Raw genomic sequence first — 18,505 nt, 5'->3', positions numbered from 1 at the left:
GCAGCTTATTTTTCCCTTATTTAAAATCTTTTCTCATTAGAGGACCATTTTCAAAAAACATTCATAAAAATTCAATACTTCACAAGCAAAGCATTTGCTAGCCATTTACTCCTTGGAATATTTTTTAGACCCTTGCTTCATTAATGATATATTAAGTCAATTGCTAAATGCCATTCAAAATTAAAAGTTCATCATCTTTCTGGCCCTGCTATATTCAGAATGATTAGAAGCAAGAATGATGCAGAAATTGAATAAACTTATCTAGGACATGCACCTGTTTTCCACATTTTAATGTCATTTATCATAACTTTAGACAGAGTGAAAGACTTTACCAATGAAATTAATGTTTTTCTAGAGCAAATTTTTAGTTTGGGTAAGAGAGTTTTAAGTAAAGAGAATAATAAATTAACATAAAATTCTCTTGAAGAAATTATGGAATTTTTCCAAAGAGCTGACTCTGCTTTTAAATATTTTGTCTATTTGCAGTTCAATCTGAATTACCATTGGAGTGTTAATAGCTAGTACATAACAATTCCAGCCCATGGCATTGAGCCTCTGATTCACAGAATTTTGGAACATCATATGTCACTGCCAGGGAAGAGACAGTTTCTAGGATCAGAGCACTCTTAGTGATTATCTACTGATAATCTGGATAGACAGGACAAACCCCACTTGTTATTTAGTTTTCAGCTGGTGGGGATAGGGATAGGGTTGTGAAGAGCTCCAATAGAATTAATGAAAACTAATGGTAGCTGAATGGAGTGGGTGAAGTGTATTTAGCAGAGGACATTGTGGAATGTAGGTTGATTATCTTGAGCATGGGACTAACAAAAAACTGGATCCCAAATTTGAACTTTAATATCATGGAGGAGATGGGGGAAGGAACACTATTAAATCCTGTTTTAGCTATATAGTCAATGTTTGTCTTGACTGGTTTTGGCAGTAGATAAATAGGCGTCTGTTTCTTAGGAGTGTTGTATTCTTTTTTTAAAAATTTTTATTGTTATTCACTTACAGTTGTATGCCTTTTCTCCCCATCACTCCACCCCACCCCAGCCAAACCCCCCTCCCTCCCCCACCTCCACCCTCCCCCTTGATTTTGTCCATGTGTCCTTTATAGTAGTTCCTGTAATCCCCTTTCCCCACTGTCCCCTCCCCACTCCCCCCTGGCTATTGTTAGATTGCTCTTAACTTCAATGTCTCTGGTTATATTTTGTATATGATCTCACCTTTAACTGGAACATAATCAACAGAAGAAAAAAGCAAACAAAATATCTTTTTTTAACATTTTTATTGTTGTTCAAGTACAGTTTTCTGCCTTTACCCCATCCCTCCACACTACCCCAGCCCTCCCCACCTCCCTCCTGTGTTTCCACCCCCCTCCCCATTATTGTCCATGTGTCCTTTATAATTGTTCCTGCAAACACTTCACCCTTTTCTCCTATAATCCCCTCCTCTCTCCCCTCTGGTCATTGTTAGTCTGTTCTCAATTTGAGTGTATTTGGTTATATTTTGCTTGCTTGTTCATTTTGTTGATTAGGTTCCTATTAAAGGTGAGATCATATGGTATTTGTCCCTCACCACCTGGCTTATTTCACTTAGCATAATGCTCTCCAGTTCCATCCATGATATTGCAAAGGGTAGGAGCATCTTCTTTCTTTCTGCTGCATAGAATTCCATTGTGTAAATGCACCATAGTTTTTTGATCCATTCATTTACTGGTGGGCCCTTAGATGAATTTGGCAAAACAGCGGGATACAAAGTCAATGTTGAGAAATCAAAGGCATTTTTGTATACCAAAAATGAAACATCAGAAGCAGAAATCAGGGGAGAAAATTGCATTTGATATAGCAACAAGAAAAATAAAGTACCTAGGAATACACCTAACCAAGGAGGTAACAGACCTGTACTCAGGAAACTACACAACACTGAAGAAACAAATTAAAGAAGACACAAACAAATGGAAATATATACTGTGTTCATGGATCGGAAGAATTAACATCTTCAAAATCTCCATACTACCCAAAGCAATTTATAGATTCAATGCAATACCTATTAAAATACCAATGGTGTATTTCACAGATATAGAACAAACATTTCAGAAATTTATATGGAACCATAGATGACCCTGAATAGCTGCAGCAATTTTGAGAAAGAAGAGCAAAGTAGGAGGGATCACAATACCTGATATCAAACTGTATTACAAGGCCACTGTAATCAAAACAGCCTGGTACTGGCATAAGAACAGACACATAGACCAATGGAACAGAATAGAGAGCCCAGAAATAAACCCAAGTCTCTACGGTCAATTAATATTCTACAAAGGGGGCAGCAGCATAAAATGGAGTAAAAATAGCCTCTTCAACAGATGGTGTTGGGAGAGCTGGGCAGCTACGTGCAAAAAAATGAAACTCGAGCACCAACTTACACTGTACACAAAAATAAATTCAAGGTGATTGAAAGATTTAAATATAAGTTGTGACACCATTAAAGTCCTATAGGAGAACACCGGAGTGTTGTATTTTTTAAATGCATTCCTAGATTAAAATTTGGTCTTGGTCCTCTCTCAAGATATCCATTTAGTCATCAGGATGTTACTGACAAAGGAAACAAAGTATAATACTTTTTTCCTCATTATTGAAAGGATGATACTGATGCCTAATATGTCACAGCTAGAGGAGGAAATTGGATTCTATTCCTAGTCCATTGTTAATTACTTAACTTCACAAAAATACTTAAGTCTTCATTATACCTACTTTTGTGTTAACTGTGGAAGCAATGAGGTAAGTCTTTCTGTAAGAACCAATTATCCTGCATGACACCTTTTAATTCTGTAATTCATTAATCCTCCTGAGGTTGAGAATTTGAAATAAAGTTTGGCAATGAGCAGTTAACTTAATTATAATTATCTTAGCTTAATGGCTATAGTGAATAGTGTCAAAATTTTCAAGAATAAAATAGGCAATCATCACAATTGTATATAGATGTTCATCTGAATTTAAGGACTTGGCCAACTGATAATTCTGGTTTATATTTCAAATATTTATTGAGAACCTATTATGTGCCAAGCACTGCTCTGTCTCTCTATATATAAGTTTTATAGTAGGGAGAGGAATAAGAAGCTCCTGCTTGAATTTAGTTAAGTAAGCCATGTAAAAGAAGAGCAACAAGACTGAATCTTGTCAAAAAGCAAAATGATTTACATACTTCCAGTTGTATTCCATCGATTAACTGTTAACTGGTTAGTTTTGAAATAACTGAGTGCAACCTGTTGACTTAAAATCACAAACACTATGAGTGAAAAGTCATCTGGTTGGTATAGAAATGGCAATACTTCCTTTCTGGTTCTTTATGTTTTTCCCCTTCTGGTTCTTAGTTGGCTTTTTTACATTCAAAACAACAAGAATAAGCCTTTTTTACTAGATTACATGGTATAAAATTAGAGTCTTAAAGTTTCTGGTAATTTCCAGAAAACTCATGTAATACATAAATATCCTACCTCAACGAGAAGTTTGGTGCTGAAATGCATTATTATAATTGATTTTACTTATTACAAAAGTATGGTTTTTCTGTTGAAATACTGAAATTAATGGTTCTTTAGTTTGTTCTTTTACATTCCAAACAACAGGAATAGGCCTTTTTTTAAAAAAAAAAACAGATTATATGGAATAAAAGTAGAGTCTTACAGTTTCTGATAATTTCTGGAAAACACATGCAATACATAAATATCCTATTTCAATGACAAGTTTGTTTTGTGCTGAAATGCTTTGTATATTTGATTTTAATTATTGTGAAAGTATGATTTTTCTGTTGAAATACTGAAATGATGTGTAGAAATAAGGATATTCTCCAGGTGACCTAACAAACTTTATTTAGAGCCTACTTGTGAGCATAGCATTCTGCTAGGTTTTACTAGAAAAGTTAATTTCCTTTTTTTGTCCCTCTGCAATGTAAAGTGAAGTATCTGAGTTTGCATTTATTATTATGTTTTTCAAATAGATAATGAAGAGAAAAATCACAGGTCTCTTTAATAAAAGAAATGAGAGAAAAGAAATAGAGAAAAGAAAATTTCGAAGTAGTTTTTTTTTTCTTTTAACAACTTCTAATTCCCTTTCTGAGAAGGAAGCATTTAAAGTTCACAGATAATTATTCTAATAGCTATCTGTCATATATCTTACCAAGAAGAGCTTGGTAGACTGGTCATTGGGGTTGAGAATCAAAGAGGGCCTGTGATACATCAATGCTAGAAAAGCATAAAGAACCTTAGATTGTGGAAGGGCATTTAAAGCTCATTTTCCTAACTTCGTTTCAGTTTAACACATTGAGATCCAAGAAAGAAAAAGACTTGTATGAGACAATCCAGCAAGTTAACCTGTAGGAGAGTTGGGTTAGAACCTGAGTTTCTGATTCCTATTCCAGCATTCGTTTACTCAACTCACAGCAGACACAGTGGTAAAATCCAGGTAAATCTGACCAGCATTCTGAGAGCTCTTCTGGCTTGTGGAAGAAATGAGACCATGAATCTATGATTTATCATGTCTGTATAGTATTTATTCTTTATGAACTCCTCAAATTGTAGTCATTTTTATATTTGGAATGACTGGTATAGTGTGTTCTAGGTTAGGAAGTAACTGGAATGAGAAAAGCCAGAGAAGAGTGAAAGGGAACAATCTCAATCTTAAAAAAAAAAAAAATCTTCTTCTACTTTGAATTATAGCATTGGAAGTTTGTCAACAGGGGAAATATAAACACCTGAGAAATCTGTCCTCAGTCTCTCCTGCCATGGTTATTCACAAGGAAAATCCAATCATAAATTTCTTGACATTCCTCTGGATTACTGAAGAACCAGAAACAGTCTTGGTGCTCTTCTAGGTGCCAGGAGAATGAGTCCTTCAACTTTCCAATCAAAGTTTTCCAGCAATAAAGGGGTAATAAAATAACTCACTCTGATGATCATCAACTAAGTGCTCTTTCTCTGGGTAATTGGCTTCCTGGAAGGAAGCAATCCAAGGCCAAGTGAGTCATAGTTGAAGAAAAATGAAATATAACACATTTAGTGCTAAATTAAAGACAGGATCCACAAGCTGAGTGCCCACATGAATCAGAGACATGAACGGTAAAGAACTGTTCTGTTTAGGGCAAATTGGCCCTGAAGAAAAGAAAAATAAAATAAATCAATCACTAATTTGCACACTTCACTTTTGATAGAATTTTTCATTTGAAGGCAATTACTATTATATTAACAAAAACACCACTGTACAATTTTACTTTTTATAATGCTTTCTTATGTACTTCTCATAATTTTCTCTAAGTTTAGAAGAAAATGAGTGACTTTTCAAAATTGATGCAAAATGAAATTAAGAAAATCCCAAGAGTGCCTAGGCTAGAGTGATTATGTTTAACCAGCATGGATAATATTTATCTGAATCCAGAATTTTTAAAAGAGTTTATTTATTTATTTTTAGAGAGAGGTGGAAAGAGTGAGAAAGAGAGGGAGAAACATCAATCTCTTGCAAACCCACAACCCAGGCATGTACCCTGACTGGGAATCAAACCAACGGCCTTTTAATTCACAGGCTGGCTCTCAATCCACTGAGTCACACCAGCCAGGGATGAATCCAGAATTTTAAATGGGTCATTTGGGGTGATGCTGCATGAGAAAAGGTAATGTGTAGCTTTGTGAATCATTGTATAAAAATTAAAAGTAACTTATGTTTTTGCTGGGAATACAGTAGTTCAACAGTCAGCTGTAACTGACTTCTTCCTAGTGGATTGTCACATGTGCTAAATTCTGAAGAATCAGATTTCAATGAGGGTGGGCAGGGCAGGGAAGAGCAATGGGGAAAAATTTGGACAAATGTAATAGGTTGAAAATAAAAAAAAATTCAATGAGACATTGCCCATGCTTTTGAGAGAGTACAAAGAATAGCACACATAGAGGCCCAGGTACATGAAGCAGCATGCTTTATCTGACGAAATATGAGAGTTCATATGGGAAGATCATAGAGTAAAAGAGGGTAGAGGGAGTGAAGGAGTAACAAATGAGTTTAGGGAGGGGCAGATGATGGAGATACTTATGGATTTTGCTGAGGCACAGAGACCTGCAGGTAAATGAGCTTCACTAAGAGGAGATATGAAATGTGATGGAAAGTGATGTGAACTGATTTTTCTTCTGTAGAAAGACTACTCAGGTGACCTATAGATGAGGGAATGAAGGGAGGCCAAGTTTGCAGATTATGGTAATAATCCAGTGGAGAGATAATGACTTGGACTATGTCAGTAGCAATGGAGATGAACAGGAAAGAATGAATTTGTTGTGCTTAGTAGGTAAAATCAGAAAATATTGATGATTGAATATGGGGAGGTGAGGAAAAGAGAATTGTCAAAGTATCAAGGTAACTAAGTGAGCAGTACCATGTCCAAATATCAACTCTGTATCTTACCCCCATATCTCCTCCTTCCTCAGTCTACCCTGTCTCAATTTCAAACTATGAAATAATTTTTGATCTCTTTCCTCTACTTTGCAACAACCCATCTGGCAATAAATTTTGTTGGTCCTGTCTTCAAGACACACACAGAATATGACCATTTCTCAACAACTCCTAATTTCGATTCTATCCTAATCCAAGTCATCCTCATCTCTTACCTGGACTATTACAATAACATCCTGACTAGTTTCCTTGTCCCTGCTCCCACTCCAGAGTGACTCACCCAGAGTGATACATTTAAATATAAGTCCATTGAATCAAGTCATTATTTCTAATTTCCAGCTAAAAAAATACAGGGGATGAAGGAATAAGTTAAATGACTCAAGAAAATGATCAGACAAAGCTCTTCAGGATAACTCACTCAGGCTGTTCAATAAATCAGTACCATAGGGAAAAAGAATGGGGATTGGATAACTATTCTACATAGACCAGTGTGGCTTAGTTGGTTGAACATCATCCTGTAAAGTGAAAGGTCGCCAGTTTCATTTCCGGTCAGGGCACATGCCTGCGTTGTAGGCCAGGTACCCAGTTGGGGTATGTGAGAGAGGAAACTGAGTGACGTTTTTCTCACACATTAATGTTTCTCTCCCTCTCTTTCCCCCTCCCTTCCCCTCTGTCTAAAAATTTTTTTAAAAAGAAGCAACTTTGCTCAGTCCAACAGGCAGACACCCCATTAGGAGGTCATTGTGATTATAAATGAAATGAAAATATTTTTAAAAAGAATGTAAGAAACCTAACAATCAAATGCAGTGCTTAGTCCTTGATTTAATTCTAAACAAAAACACTATAAAAGAAATTTGGGGGAAAATTAGGAAAATATAATTATCAGCTGGAGATTACAATTCTTAATTTTGGTAAATATGATAATGCATGTAATGATTATGCTGGAAAATGCTTCGTTTTTGAAAGGAATGTATACTGAAATATTTGGGGATGTCATGATATCTATACTTTAAAATACTTCAATAAATAAAGTATACAAAAAACAAATGTCTTGATGTTAACATCTGTTAATTATATGTAATAGCTATACGGACAATATGAACAAGAGTTTGCCTTTTTATTGCAGGTCTTAGTGAATGGACAGGAATGGAATAAATATTTGTTGAATGAAATTATTAGTAGGGCAAATGAGTTTGGTGTAAAGACAAAATTGAGTTCAGGTTATGTTGACTTTGAGGATCTGTATCATATTTATGTTGAAATGTCTTTTTTATTTGGCTTGGAGAAGTTGTGGCTTCAGATTTTGCATTGGGAAGGGAAATTTAATTTTGAATCTGATAGTTTCTATTTCTTCATTAAAGAAAGAGGTAATGCCGTCAACAGAAAACAGTACATAGATGAAATTTAAAATCATGGAAGTTGATGGTCTCTCATTTTACATACCTTCCTAAGTGAAGAGAAGTGAAGGGAAGAGAATCAAGGGTGAAGATTTTGGAGAGAGTGATATTTAAGGGGCAGACAGACAGAGAGGAGGTGTATGATGGAAAAAAAAAAGACTAAAAAGAGATGAACAGAGATAAGGAAAGACAACTAGCATAATGTGGTGTCAAGTAAACTAAGGGAAATATGACTTTTAAAAAGAGATAGAAACCAAATGACCTAGCATTCACCAGGCAAAACAAAGATAGATGGTATCAATATGAATGACATTATGACAGCAAATACAGAAAGCTTAAGTAGAGTTTTGGAGGCTTAATTTCAGAAAGGAATGAGAGATACAGAAATAAATATCCAAAGTAGGCTGGCTACTCTTTAAAGGTTTGCTGTGCGTGGAAGAAGGGAGACAGGAACTCAGACAGTAGTAGGGCTGGATGCAGCAACAATAGAGTAACTTTTCTTTAGGATTACAAGTAATTTAAATATATTTATGTGCTTAAGGTAATGGGGATAATAGATTAAAAGTGAAAATCCAGTACTGAGGGAAAACTTGAAGGAGTAAGTTTTAGGAAGAAACAACAGATGGCACAAATGTAGAGGCTGACTTTCAATAGGAAGAAGAGACACTCAGGCTCATACAATTGGGGAAAAATAATGGATGGGTGCAGATAAAAAATGTGTAGGTAGAATACTGGAAAGATGAAGGATTCCACTCCAGTGGACTTAATATTGATGATATAGGAGTCTTTGAGAGTGAGAGAGTTGGGAGTTGGGTAGAAAATTTGAGTAGAAAGGCAAAGATTTGGAATTCTTATTTTGAGAAATAACAATGACTAATAATAAGTAAAGGGATGGATATGCACTATAAAGGACTTCATTGAGGTAAGAAATCAGGGATTTTTATAGGCATTCATATCCATAGTTTTATGAGATTTTCTTTACCAGCTCTCTAGTTCTAAGTATGAGAAAGGCAGATAGTGTACTAAGAATTTGTCGGGCAGGTGCAGCAGCAGGGGGCAGTATTGCATTGTGGTTAAGAATGATGGTTTTAGTCACAAACAAGGCTTTGAGTCCTGGCTTTCCTACTTGCTAGGTGTGTGAGCTTGGACAACCTCTTTATCCTCTCAAATATTTTAAGATCTTCATCTATAAAATGGGGATAGAACCCTCATAGGGTTGGTAAAATTAGATGGAAAAATCTATGTAAATTGCCTGACACTTAGTAACCTTTCAATCAATATTAGCTAAACACAAAAGAAAACTAAAACACAAGGGTGGGAAGGAGTTGAGAGGGCTGATTAAATGGAAATTTATGTTATTGACCATGGGCTCCAGGCAACATTGGAAAGACAGTGAGACTCTGTGGCGATGTTAAATAGGAAGCAAATGAAGGAGTCAAGGAAACAGTATTTTTGTTAAGAGTGAAAAGGAGTGAGAGAGCCATATAAAAGGTAACTCTAAGAGTGGTATTAACATTTGAGATTTAAGAAATAAAACATTTCTTAGTAATTACAAAAGTCCATGTTGTGGTCTTATACACTCAATATTGAGGATATAGGAGTCTTTGAGAATTGAGGGAGTTGGAAATAAGGTAGGCAATAAGAGATGCTACCTTTTTGTGGAAGGTCTGATCTTTCACCTTTGAGCCCTACATTTCTGAAATAGTGATGATCATCTCAGTATGGAATGACCCAGCTCATGTTGCCTAAATTCTCATTAGACTTGTTGATAAATCAACATTGAATCTATCAATTTAGAGTAATAAATAGTTACAAAAAATCTGAAATGTCTCTGTTGGCCAAATAAGCCAAATCTCTTTCCAGAAGGGAGGTCACGAGATCTATATGTGGCTTGATAAGGATGATGTCCTGGTTGAAGGGGGATCCAGAAAATTCATAGGCTCTGGTTACAAATGAGTGCTCCCTCTACTCCAAGTGCTCTCAAACAGGTCTTAAGTGGTCAAGACACTATCTCCCTGGGCATAGCTGGACATACTGACAAAGACCCACTCCGGTTATCTTTTTTCTGGACTTTAACATAATTGCCCTAAAACTGGTACTTGTCATTACATCATCCTTCCCACTTTAATAGATTTATAGTACTTTTTATAACGTCCAAGTTGATAACTTATTTTACGCTGATTGTATTTGAGGTTGGCTGCCTCCTAGGAAGATACTTAAATATTATTAATAACATGTCATTCTGCTGGATGGGTGGTAACTTTTAGGTAAGGTTTGCAATAGCCAGCTGCTTCTACTCACAGGCAAATTTCAAGAAAAGATTACTTTTTGGGTCTTTTCCTGTTTCACCCTTTTTACTTTTGCATGTCCACTTTAATTCCACATCATCTTAGCTGTTTTCAACCTCCTGGAGACTGTTCACAAACCAATCAAATGTATATAACTAGAATGTATACCACTAATGTATAAAACTAGAGTTTATACTGCTAATGATGTTTTAAGTGTTCCATAAAAGTCATTGTTCACATATTTCTTTCACATACCAAACTTAAAACACCCAAGTTTTAAAATGTAAAATAAAGAAGTGTAAATGTTCCAGAGTCTGGTCAAGATGGAGGTGTAGGTAGATATGCTTCACTTCTCCACACAACCCAAAGAAAGATAACAACAAATTAAAACAAACAAACAAACAAAAAAGCCAGAACTTCCAGAAAATCAAAGTGCATGGAAATCCAACAACCAAGGAGTTAAAGAAGAAACATTCACCCAGACTGCTAGGAGGGGCAGAGATGGGCAGCCTGGGGAAGTGGGAGAAGACACGCAGCAAGGTGGCAACTGTCAGGAGACCAGAGTATCCCACATTTGCATGCAGATAAGCTGGGGGGAACAACTAGGGAGCAAGACAAACTGCACAACCCAAGGTTCTAGCCTGGGGAAATAAAGCTGCAAAGCCTCTGGCTGTAAAAACCTGTGGGAGTTTCAGTGGTGAGAGAAACTCCCAGTCTCATAGGAGAGTCCATTAGAGAAACCCACAGGATCCTAGAACGTACATAAGGCTACCCACCCAGGAATCAGCACCTAAAAGAGCACAATCTGCTTGTGGGAAGTGAGGGAAGTGACTGAAAGCAGGGCAAAAGGCAAGCAAGTTAGCAAATGGCATTATTCTCTGTCTGACCCCTTCCCCACAGACAGTGCCACAACGCAGCAATGTGGGTTGCCCTGCTCTGGCAAATAACTAAGGCTTTGCCCCTTACAACATAACAGCTGCACCGAGACAAAGAAATATGGCCCAAATGAAAGAACAGAGCAGAACTCCAGAAAAAGTACTAAGCAATGAGAGGTAGACAACCTGTTAGATGCAGAGTTCAAAACACTGGTAATCAGGATGTTCACAGAAATGATTGAGTATGGCCACAAAATAAAGGAAGAAGTAAAGGCTATACAAAGTAAAATTAAGGAAAATATACAGGGAACCAACAGTGAAGGGGAGGAAACCAGGATATAAATCAATGATTTGGAAGAAAAGGAAGAAATAAGCATCCAACCAGAACAGAACAAAGGCACAAGAATGCAAAAAAAAAATGACGACAGGATGAGGAACTTCTGGGACAACTTTAAACATTCCAACATTCGAATCATAGGGGTACCAGAAGGAGAAGAGGAAAAGCAAGAAATTGAAAACTCCTTTGAAAAAATAATGAAGGGAAACTTCCCCAATCTGGTGAAGGAACTGGACATGCAGGTCCAAGATGCTCAGAGTCCCAAAGAAGTTGGATCCAAGCAGAAACACACCAAGACACATCATAATTACATTACCCGAGATTAAATAGAAGGAGAGAATCTTAGAAGCAGCAAGAGAAAAGGACACAGTTGCCTACAAAGGAGTTCCCATAAGACTGTCAGCTGATTTCTCAAAAGAAACTTTGCAGACAAGAAAGGGCTGGCAAGAAGTATTCCAAGTCATGAAAGGCAAGGACCTACATCCAAGATTACTGTATCCAGCAAAGCTTTCATTTAGAATGGAAGGGCAGAGAAAAGTGCTTCTCAGATAAGGTAAAGTTAAAGGAGTTCATCATCACCAGGCCCTTATTATATGAAATGTTAACGGGACTTATCTAAGAAAAATAAGAAGATCAAAACTATGAAAATCAAAATGACAACAAATCACAACTATCAACACCTGAACCTAAGAAAACAAAAACAAACTAAGCAAACAACTAGAACAGGAACAGAATCACAGAAATGGAGATCGCATGGAGTTCTATCAGCAAGGAGAGGGAGGGGTAAGAATGGGGGGAAAGGTACAGGGAATAACAAGCATAATTGGTAGGCACAAAATAGACAGGGGGAGGTTAAGAATAGTATAGAAAATGGAGAAGGCAAAGAACTTATATGGACATGAACTAAGGAGAGGATGTTGGAGGTTGGCAGGATGCAGGGTGGAGGGGGATAAAGGGGAGAAAAAATGGGACAACTGTAATAGCACAATCAATAAAATATACTTAAAAAGAAGTTTAAATATTCACATATCTTTTCTACACTACTTTTGTTAGAAAAGCCTTTATGTGGATAATATATTACTTAACACCAAATCATTAGTGATGGCCTCATATAATTTCTTCATTCTGTAATTAATTAAATAAATCCATAAAAGTTAAGCTTCTTTCCCAAGGGCATATAGCCACTTCAGTTTCATTTCAGAACAAAGAGGAGAGTGCTTACAGCTTTTAAAGTTATCTGTGGGGAAACCTATAACTCTCAACTCTCCCTTCAAATCAGTGATATCTAAATTTATCTGGAAAATCAGTTCTTGATCAATCTTTTCTAGTGAACATCCAATTATCAGAAAAAAATCATGCCATTGTTTGTGTTCAATATGGTAAACGTTAACACCCTAAAACTCACTTTTAAAGGACTCTAAAAGAAGGTGAAAGGGGTAGGTAGATGCACTACTATGCATCACCTATCTTTTTGCTACTTTGTAAACACATGTGTACACATGTCATTGTACTCAAATGAGAAATCAAGAGAATCTGCATAGGTTACCTGTACTTTCGCACAGATCTAATATTTAGGATAAAAGACTAAAATAACCATATTGCTCTTTTGTTAACGTGGATTTTTATTGAATTGGTCATTCACACTGTGCCTAATAAAGGCCCCAATTGCTAATTTCACTAAAAATGTGTGAAGAAAAACAACATTTAATTTTCTTTAAGTGAAAGGGAGAAAAGGTTGCCCTTTTAATATAGTTATTTTAATCCTATATACTCTAGTTTATGTTATAGATTCCAGAAGAAACCAACTCTGCAGTCTTCTTAGTGTCAGCAGAGGGAGCTTAAAGACAAATTGAGAAGCCACAATAACATCCAAGAGAATGAGGGCTTTTGGGGGGAGTGGGAGGATGTGCAAGGATGTACATCACTGGAAAGAAAGACAGCAGCAAAAATAATAGCCGATGGGGGGGTAAAAAAAAATAATAGCTGAAAAAGTGCAGAGATGACATAAATAAAGCCAAGTCTGGGAATCTATTAAAAGGGTCATTTTTCAGTGCCTGCTTTTATCCCTCCCACTTCCTTCCATCTGCTGATGAAAATGAATTCAACAAGGTAATATTAGCATCCTTTTCAGACAAATGGAAGGAGTACCTAAGCAATTTTGGAAACTTTATTTGATTCCTTTAACTGTTGCTCAGAAAAAATGTTAAAATATTTACTCTTACAGGATCCAATTAATTAATTATAAATTAATTTGAAGTTGGTTTTACTACACAGTGATTCTTCATGCATCTCTTAATGCTCAGGTACCTTTATTTTGTGAGGTCTTTCTTTGGGCATACATTTGTTCACAAACTAGATCTAAATAAACTTTATAGCTATATGTATATGGAGTCTTAACTTGAACCATTGTTGTGGGAACAACTTGATGTCCTACCTACATTCATGTATTAATTTATCTAACATATTTACTGAGGACCTATGGAATGCCATGTTCAGTGCTACAACCTAAAGACCCACTAGGAAATATGACAGAGAAACTTATAGTCTAGTGGAGTTAACAGGCAATACCCAATCAAATAAATAGGATAATTTTAGAGACATGCTGTGAAGAAATGAAGAGGATAATGTGAAAGGGTGACTCGGGTAAGAGAGGGCATGTCCCCCTGAGGGAGTGATATTAACACAAAAAACTAAGTAAGGAGATAGCCATGCAAAGATTCTGACAGGTTTGGCAAACTTGCTTAATGGGAGCATGGATCATATGATATCTGCCTCAACTACTCGACTCTGTCATTGTAGCATAAAAGTTGCCTTAGTCAGTGGGAAACAAATGGGTATGGCTGTGTTACAATAAAACTTTATTTACATAAACAGACCAAAAAGTGGGATGAGTCTTCTAGGCAAAGGGAACAGCAAAATCAAAAGTCCTAAAGCATGGATGACTTTGGTGTTTTATAAGAACAAAAGGTCCAATGCAAGAGTGATCCCAGCTTAAGTAACAGAGGTAAACAGTGGTCAGATCACAGAGGGCCTTGTAGGCCATGGTAAGGAATTTGAATTTTATTCTAAATATAAGGTGATACTATTAGAAGATTTTAAGCATGATCTGATGTGTATTTAAAAAAATAAACTCCAGCTGCTGTGTCTTAAGTAGATTGTAGGGAGGAAGAGTAGAAGTGGAAGACTAGTTAGTTATTAGCTAGGCCAAGTGAAAGACACAGCAGCTTTGATTAAGGTAATAACAGTGGAGATGGACAGCAATGAATGGATTCAGCACGTGTTTTGGAGGTTAGAATCAACAGAAATTGTTGATGGATGAGAAAGGAAAAGAGGGGAATCTAGAGTTTTTGCTTGAGCCACTGGTAGATGGTGATGTTATTAGCTGAGTAAGAAGAGATTAAGAGGGAAGCAGGTTTTGGCACAACAAAGAGAGAAATCAAAAGTTTTCTTCTGAACATAAGAATAGAACTGGAAAGCATTATGCTAAGTAAAATAAGCCAGGTGGTGAAAGGCAAATACCATATGATCTCACCTTTAACAGCAACCTAATCAACAAAACAAAGAAACAAGCAAAACATAACCAAAGACACTGAAATTGAGAACAGGCTGACAGTGACCAGAGGGGAGAGGGGAGGGAATTTCAGGGGAAAAGGGTGAAGGGTTTGTAGGAACAATTATAAAGGACACATGGACAATAACAGGGTGGGGGGTGGAAATGGGAGGGAGGTGGAGAGGGCTGGGGGTTGTGCTGGGGTGGGGCGAAAAGGCAGGGAACTGTACTTGAGCAACAGTAATTTTTTTTTTAATTAAAAAAATAAAGTTTTAGCTTCCTAATAGACATTCAAAGAGGCAATTGAATGTATAAGACTGCAACCTGGAGCACAGATTGAATGTAAAGATATAATTTGGGAGTCATTAGTTAACAGACAATATCAGAGCCATATAATTGGATGAACTCATCTAGGGAGCATGTGTCAGAGAAGAGAAGGGAGACTACTGCCAAACCATGAGGCCCCCAATATTTAAAGGTTGAACAGAGGAGAAAAAAAAGAGCAAAAGAGACTAAAAAGGAGTGGCCAATGAGATACGAGGAAATCCAGGAGAGTAAGCACTTCCTGGAAGATAAATGGAAAAGTATTCCAACTTGAGAGAGTAGAAAACAGAGGTCAGAGAAGATGGCCGTGAGATAGGTGGGAGCAGAGTCCACTTCCCCTCAGCACCAGTGAAACGCCTAGCTGATTTGAGGAACAGAGTGAACAGCCAATGGTATTCCAGCATGTATGAAGATCGGAGACCAAAGATAGAGGATATTGAAAGATCAGATGGTAAGAAGAGTGCTTAAGGACAATAAGGTCCCTGGGACCAGCACGCGGACCAGGGTGGTGGAAGCCCCCAGATGGGGAACAGGATCTGCTGCAGGATTCTTGGGAGACAGCCAGGCTGGGCTGTGTGAGAGGCCTGGTGCTTGTTTGGACCAGGGGGGCTTGAATAGGAGGAATTTCTTGAAAAGAAAAAGAGAAAATAGAGGCACTCAGTGGCTAGTTAGAGAACTCTCCACAGCAGCCCTGCCTTTGGCGCCCCTCCCCCCTCAGCCTCTGGACTGTGAACACTGGATAAGCAGCCCCAGCACACACCTGAAGCCCGGGTGGCGCACACACAGATAAGCAGACTGGGTGCCCACAACGAAACCACAGGTGGGGGTGCACCCTGATCAGTGGACGGCTGCCTGGGCACACAGACCCAAAGCACCCCAGTGGGTGTGTACCCCAATCAGTGGCCTGGGGCCCACACCTGAAACCCCGGGTGGGCACGCACCTCAATCAGCGGTCTGGACACCCACAACTGAAACCCCGGGTGGGCACGCAACCTGATCAGCAGCCCGGCTGCCCCGGACACACAGGCCCAAACCTGGGGATCAGTGTGCATCCAGATCAGTGGCTCAGCTGCCTGGGTGCACAGGCCCAAAGCGCCTGACTGGGCATGCACCTTGATCAGCAGCCTGGGTGCCCACACCTGACACCCCGAGTGGGTGCCCACACCTGAAACCTCGGGTGGGTGCGCACATGGATCAGCGGCTGGCTGCCCTGGTCCATAGGCCCAAAGATGGGAATTGGCTGCGCAACCCGATCAACAGCCTGCGCAACCCGATCAACAGCCTGGATGCCTGTGGACGATCACAGCTGAAGCACAGGGGACTGAACAACTCCCACCTAGCCCCTGCGCACACAACCCTGCACAGCCTACTTGCTCTCTAGGACAAAGGCAGAATGCCCAGCAGAGGGAAGCTGAAGGGCTAGGGGAGACTGCATTCCCCGAAAAGACTCGACCCAGTAGGGGTCTGAACTACCCCATAGCAGCACCCAGAGCCCCTAGCATCTAAGACAACAAAGATCAAGAAGGTGGAGTGTGAGTTGCCACTGATTGGTGCAACTTAAGCACAGCACAACTGGTGAACTAAAGGCCTAGGTGGGAGCAGAAGGACCCTCAGGGACTGGACTGGAAGCTGGACAACAGCCAAGAGTGTGGCCCAGGAAGGGAGAAAAGTGAAACCAATCCCTCCACCCAGACCCAACAGTTCCACAGACAGGAAGACCAGCAGAACTAACCTGACCAGTTTAAAGCCAGCAGAAGAATTTTTTTTTCTTTTCTCTTTCTTTTTTTCTTTCTCCCTTCCCCCTAAATTCCTTCTTCCTTTCTATCCTTCTTTCTTTTTTTTATTCCTTTTTCCTTACATCCTTTACTTCTTTATTCCTTCTTCCTGCCTTCTTTCATTTATTTTTTTATTTTAATTTTTGTTAAAATTCCTTCTTCTTATCTTTCCTCCAATCTCTTTATTACTTCTTCCTTTATTCCTTCCCTCCTTCCATTTCTTTTCTATTCCCTTTTTCACTCCGTCCCTTCTACTTTTTTCCCCTTTCTTTCTCCTTTTCCCACAGGTGAGACAATAAAACCTGGAACTCTGAAAAGACCAGAGTTAGACCCTGTTACACACATAAATGTCAGCCTAAGACCAGTGAGCTCAGGAGATTAAGGAGACGACACAACTGAATCCCACTGGCATTCTACCATAGAAGTTCATACCATAAACCCAGGGAGTAGGAACAGATCAATTTAAGAAGCAGAGGCTAACAAGAAGAGTCTCACGAACAATGGGAAAACAAAGAAACAATCCCCAAATGAAAGGAAAGGAGGAAGCCTCAGAAAGAATGCTAACTGAAAAAGAGGCAAGTCAACTATCAGATACTGAGTTCAAAGCAATGGTTATCAGGAAGCTCACTGAGGTCACAGAGAACTACCAGAAACTACAGGGAAACTCCAATGAACTCACTGCAAACTATATCAACATGAAAAAGGAAATAGAAATTACCAACAAAGGCCAAGAGGAAATGAACAATACAATTTCTGAACTGAAAAACACAGTAGAAGGAATCAAAAGCAGACTTGATGAAGCAGAGGATCGGATCAGCGAGCTGGAGGACAAAGTAGAAAAAAAACACCCAGAAAGAGTAAGAAAATGAAAAGAGGCTCAGAAAGAATGAAGAGGCAATAAGGGAAATGCAGGACAACATGAAACGTAACAATATCCATATAATAGGAATACCAGAAGGAGAAGAAGAAGAGTAAGGGATAGAAAACCTGTTTGAAAAAGTAATGATGGAAAATTTCCCTAATCTGAGGAGAGAAAAAGTCACCCAAATCCAGGAAACACAGAGTCGAAGCAAGAGGAACCCAAAGAGGCCCACTGCAAGACACATCATAATTAAAATGGCAAAATTCCAAGACAAAGAGAGGATCTGAAAGGCAGCAAGGGAGAAACGGGAAGTAACATACAAGGGAGCCCCAATAAGGTTAGCAACTGACTTCTCAAAGGAAACGCTCCAAGCCAGAAGAGAATGGCAAAAAATATTCCAAGGAATGAGAACCAGAGGCCTGCAACCAAGACTACTTTACCCAGCAAGGCTCTCAATCAAGATAGAAGGCCAAATAAAGAGTTTCCCAGACAAAAGAAGTCTAAAAGAATACACTTCCACCAAACCAGCTCTGCAAGTGATGCTAAAGGGACTGCTTTAAGGAAAGGAAGGAAAAGAGAAAGAGAGAGGAACACAGGCAGGAAAAAATGGCAATGAATAATTACCTATTGATAATAACCTTAAACGTAAATGGATTGAATGCTCCA

This window comes from Desmodus rotundus, chromosome X, assembly GCF_022682495.2.
Source record: "Desmodus rotundus isolate HL8 chromosome X, HLdesRot8A.1, whole genome shotgun sequence".
Lineage (NCBI taxonomy): Eukaryota > Metazoa > Chordata > Mammalia > Chiroptera > Phyllostomidae > Desmodus > Desmodus rotundus.
The sequence above is the reverse complement of the archived record's forward strand: the minus strand, read 5'-3'. Positions refer to the sequence as shown.